Consider the following 6237-nt stretch of genomic DNA (forward strand, 5'->3'; position numbering starts at 1 on the left):
AGAATCTGTGATGGCCTCGGCTTGGCAAGCATTGGGATGGCAGTGGCCACCATAGCCATGGCATGGCCGTGTGGTAGCCGCTGCGGGTAGGGTTGGAGCCAGCCCCTTGGGCCTACCCTCACATTTTAGAAAAAAATTATTTATAGTCACATAAAAAAATTCTACTAATAAATATACATCTAGGCTTCTCTTTAAATAAAAAAAAAAATGAGAAATATTATACATATATCCAAACTCGTAAAAAACTTAATATTAATATATATATTTCACACTTACATCATCTTAAAAGTTTTAAAACCCTCTCCACTCTTTTCTACGTCCATTTGTTTTTTATGATTTTATATCTAAAATTCTTTATTCTCTCACTCTCTCTTTCACTTGCTTTATGTTGTTCGTTTTTAAAACTTTTGAAGATTGAAATTGTTAAAACTTTCACTCATTAAGGTGCCACAATTAACTTCGTTTTCCGTTTTGTCAAATTTAGGTATATATATGTGTATTACTCATTTCATTTTAGTTTATTTTAGGGTTGAATCATGCTTATTTTTTGGAGGTTTTTATTCCAATTTGATGGGAAAAGGCATGGATCTTGTGAGTTTGTTTTGTTTTTTGTGTTTAAAAATGTTCCTGCTTTCTCAAATTAAACCTTAACTATATTTTACTGAACTTTCACCCACCATTTTCCTATATTTCAAACGTTACCGTTTAGCTGCTCAAAATTATTAGAGAAGTTTGAGTTATTATCTATATTTATACTAAGAAAATTTTTCCTTTTTTTATTAATTCATATTAAAAGTCAAGGCAACATTAACTTAATTTAAGTTTTGGTTGACTTTAGCTTAGGCTAGACCTGATCAAAATCATGAAAATTTATATTATAATCTTTGAAAAAAAATTAAACAAAAAAAAAGAGGAGAAATAAGAAATTTGATTAGAACATTTTTAGTGGATTATGATTGTTGTAAACTCTATTAATTATATTGGATTTAAGTGGATCGTTAGATTCCCATGGTCTTTTGATCTCTTTAATTGAAGAAGTTTTTCGACGTAAAATTTTTCTTGTGTTTCCTCATGAATTGAATGTTATTTTCAATATAATTTAATCAAGGTTTTGCCTTGCATTATTTTCTTTCAAATTATTGATATTATATTATTTCTTTTGTTTAAGGTTGATTTTTTTTTTTAATTTTCACTTGTTGTTTGACAAACAATGGCGGAGCCACGGAGGCCCCTCCTCGAACAAAAATCTTGGTCCGCCACTGCCATAGCCCATACCCTTTGGTTCCTTCTTGGTATCCCTAGAATACACATCTTATAGACCTAGGCTCTAAGTTCCCATCACTTGTGTGTGCATAGGCAGCACACCTAAATGCCCTCAGATGACTCAAGTTTGGCTTTCTACTAGACCATTCTTCTTTTGGGCACTTAAACTCTATAGCACTAGAGGGGTTTCTATTAACTAGGTAAGCTGTAGTAGTTAAGGCTTCCCCCCAAAAAGCTTTAGACAAACCTGAAATGAATATGAGGCACCTGACTTTTTCTAACAGGGTTATGTTCATCCTTTCAACAACACCATTTTGCTGAGGGGTTTTTCTAACTGTCATATGCCTAAGTATCCCTTGGTCACTGTAGTATTTGTCAAATTTAGAGTTGCAAAACTCTAGTCCATTATCAGTTCTAAGAGCCTTAACCTTCTTATCAGTTTGATTCTCCACCAAAATCTTCCGATTTTTAATATTAGTTAAGGCCTCATCCTTAGACTTAGGGAGATACACCCATACCTTCCTACTATAGTCATCTACAACGGACAGGAAGTAGCTATTCCCACCATGTAACCTAACCTTCTCAAGGTCCCACAAGTCAGCATGCAAATACTCAAGATAGTTAGTAGCCAGATGAGTTCCTTTTGGGAAACTCAATATGTGTTGCTTAACCATAATGCAGGTTTCACAAAACTCAAGGTCGGAAACAGTGTCATTACCAAAAAAAGGCCAGTCAATTGAGAATACTCATTCCCTTCTGGCCCATATGGCCCATTCTCAAAGGCCACTTTTCTATTGCAGAAATGTTAGTAGAAACAAGTGCAATATTAAAAGCATCAGAATAATAGTGTCCACATAATATATACAAACCATTCTTTTTAGTTCCTTTTAAGCAGTATACCGTTATTTTTGCACACTACAATACACCCATTTTGTGCCTTATAATAGCAACCAGCCTCATCAAGAGTTCCTAAAGAGATTAGATTTCGTTTCAGTTTAGGTATATATCTAACTCTTGTTAACAATATTACCCTGCCATTATTGAGTTTAATGGTTTTGTTACACTTCCCTGGACCTAACAAGAGTGATTATTCTATATATACAGTTTAAAGCTTATCATTCTTAAAATCTTGAAACCAATCTCTATTTGGACTTGTATGAAAGGAACATCCTGAATCTAATACCCATTCTTTAACACTAGCAGAATTAGACACTGTAAGAGCTTCAGAGAGCTCAATACTATCACTAGTACATGCTAGGTTGCTTTCAGTATTAGCCTATTTCTATTTCTCAATCCACTCATAGCAATTCTTCTTAAGATATCCAGTTTTATTACAGTGAAAGCATTTCCTTGTTTCTCCCTTAGGTTTACTATTTCCCTTTCCTTTCCTTTTATTCTTGAAACCTGAGTTATACTATGAACCTCTTCCTGCCTCTTTTCCTAACTGACCAAAATCTATCCTACCGTTTACAAACAAATTGTTTCCATTCCTTTTTTGTACTTTCAATTCTAACTCTCTAGATTTTAACCCAATAACAATTAAATCAACATTAGGAATAGTGCCACTATACTGTAAAGCATTTTTTACCACTTGATAAGCCTCAGACTATGAATTAAGTAGTATCATAGCCAAGCTAGTGTCTCCTAATTCTTGATCAATGCCTTTTAGTATTACTGCCATTTTCAGGAATTCATCTAGGTTATCATCTAAAGATTTAGAATTAGCCATTTTATATGAAAATAAAACACCCTTTAAAAAAGCAAGGTTAGGTGCAGATTGTAAAGCATACATAGATTCGAGTTTACCCCACAAAGCGATTGGAGTTTCTAAGCCATCAACTTTCCTTGGCACGTTGTTAGACAGGTTCAAGATGTAAGTAAATCGATGAACGATGGCAGTGGAAAAACAAAAATTTTGCCCATCGATTACTCTGAATTTCCAGGATCAGGGTCTTATGAATATATGTTTTACATGCTTAAATTGAAAAAAAAAAAAAANTATATCAGTCGATTACATATCATCAAATAACAAATAATTTTGTTGATCCTTTTAATTTTTTCATAAGATACACAAAATCAATTGAAGAATTTGCTTAAATTACGTGCATGATAGAGCACATTGCTTGTATAAAAGTGAGTAAAATGATAACCACAGCTTGTACAAACCAATGTTTAATAAAATCTTAATAACTTTAAAATATGAGTATTTTTAACGTTTCAATACAGACTTATAAGCTGCTAATGGTCAACTAGCCTTTTATTAAGTTAAAGGACTAAAAGAATAGTATTTGGAAATGACAAGGACCAAAGTTATAATATTTGAAATGATTGTCCTTAAAATTAGTAAACTGAAACCATAAGGACAAAAAAAGAATTATCTCATTGTTGGGAAGAGGTAGTAATCTAATTTGCCTAAGTACATGAGTGGTGTTATCATTTACGTACAAGTGGATAATATTTTAACTTAACACTTTATGCTCATTGGCTCCTCACGCCATGATTATTAGTATCCTACGATGCGCAATACGTATCCTACGATACGATTCGATATGGGTCGCCAACAATACATATTAGAGAGTGTATCCTAAAAATTTCTATATGTTGATATGTGATAGAATGAAGGACAAAAGTGAAAATTAACTAAATGAGAAAAGCTGATTGTAAAAACGATGTCGTTTACTCTTGTCATGCAATGTTTGCTTATAAGCACATCACGTGTATCTTGTATAGTTAGTTAGAAAAAGAATCATTTTAGTTTTTCAGTTTTGTGCTCTCTGTTTTTCTTTCTTTGCTTTGTTAGTTTTCTTGAGCTTGTAGAAGAAGATTCTTCTTCATCCTTTCATGGTATCAGAGCCATAGACACACGTCTTTGGCAAAAGATTTGATTCTGTGTTTTTCGTTTTCTGTTCAGTTCAAGTCTTTGTTTGCGAAAACCTCTCTGTGAAAAACAGATGGAAAATACCTCAGTTCAAATGGAGAATCCAATTACACCGCCAGCACTTTCTTCAATCTCTGTCAAGTTGAGTGACAAAAATTATAATTACTGGAAGTCTCAAATTCTTCCAGCTCTCACTAGCCATGGACTTGAAAGCCATATCACGGGAGAGAAAGTTTGTCCTCCAATGTTTATAATGGACAAGACAGATGGATCTAAGCAACCAAAGAAAAGAGGTAACCCTAACTACTTTTCTTGGCAACGAACTGATCAGTTCTTAGTGAGCAGGTTAAATTCTACTATTTCTGAGTCCATGATTCGTCATGTTGGGAAATGTATTACTGCTTATGATATCTAGAATACACTTGAACTGCACTTTCATTCAACCTCTAAGGCTCAAACTTTACATTTGAGAAGTCTTTTACAAAGTACTAAGAAAGATGCACTTACTATGAATGAGTATGTATTGAAAATGAAAGAACTTGGTGATGAGTTACTAGCCAGTGGAGTCTTAATCAGTGATGAAGAACTATTATTGTACATACTAGATGGACTAGGACCTGAATATAATGCTGTTGTAGCCAACTTAGTTGCAACAAGTAGTCAAGTTACTCTACAGGAAGCTCAATTCCTTCTTCATAAGCATGAAATCCGACTTGAAAGACAACATAATGTGTACTCTAATCTTTCTCATCACTTAGCTTCAACATTACTTGCTACAAAGCAGAGTGAAACTGCTATTAATATAAGTTCTCAGTTCAAGAATGGGAATATAATGGCATCTGTACCAGTAAATGCATCATCACATCTTGAGAATTCAAGTGTTCAACCTGTCTATCCTCCTGCTCAGTACTTGACCTCACAGACTAGCCATCCTGATGGTGGAAATATATTTTCACATGAATATCGACATTCTTCTCAGTATGCTCATTCTCAGTACTTGACTCCACATAATGGTTCTCCTGATGGTGGATTTTCTCATTATCCTGAAATGATGATGTTTGGTCCTAACATGCAAAGAGGACGAGGCAGAGGTTGAGGCTATTTTCGTCCTAAACTGATTGCCAAGTATGTGGGAAAACTGGCCATTCTGCTCTTCATTGCTATCACCGGTTTAATCATGAATATCAGAGTATTCCTGGCTCACTTCCTGTTAACCCAACCAACACCATAATTCTTAGTTACACTGATGCTTCGACCTAAGCATTAATGGCAGCAAGAGTCATGCCTTCTCAACCCTTTTCCTACTCATCATATGGACCTTCATCTAACCAAAGACCTACATTTAACTTTCGACCACAACCACCTCAATCAAACACTCCTCAGTTTCAATCATCTTATACTTTAGTTAGTGCTCCTTCACCACAGTATGTTTCACCTCTATCACAACAGTATAATGTGCCTCAATCATCCTTGACAACTCCATTTACTGGTGACAGAGTAAACTCTAATCCAGCAGTCACAGGTCTATCTGACCAAGGATCCTTATTTGCATTTGCCACTCCTCACACTTTAAATGATCAGACCTGGTTTGTAGACTCTGGAGCTACAAACCATATGATGGTAGATCCTCAGAACATGCTTTTTCCATCAGCTTATCAAGGAGATACTCAAGTTCAGGTTGGTAATGGACATATAGTTCCCATTACACATACAGGTATTAACTCTATACCTTCTGATTTCTCTTCTAAGGTGTAGAGTTTGAGAAATATGTTGTGTGTCCCTAGTATAGCCAAAAATCTCTTGAGCATTTCACAAATAACAAAGGATAATGATGTTATTGTTGAATTTCATGCTGCACATTGCTTTATAAAGGACAAACCAACTAAAGACATACTTCTACAAGGGAATCTAAAAGATGGGTTGTACCAGTTGCATATGTCTCTACCATCTTCTGGATCTCTTGATGCAGCTATGTCATCCATGTTGTCGTCCTCATCTGCAGTTCCAGCTTTCTGCTTTCCACTTCATGCCGAAGGAAATAAAGTTTCAGTTTCACAAGCTAGACCTTCTAGTTTTAACTCTGTTTTAGCAGCAAA

This window comes from Pistacia vera, unplaced genomic scaffold, assembly GCF_008641045.1.
Source record: "Pistacia vera cultivar Batoury unplaced genomic scaffold, PisVer_v2 Contig208, whole genome shotgun sequence".
NCBI classification, from domain to species: Eukaryota; Viridiplantae; Streptophyta; class Magnoliopsida; order Sapindales; family Anacardiaceae; genus Pistacia; species Pistacia vera.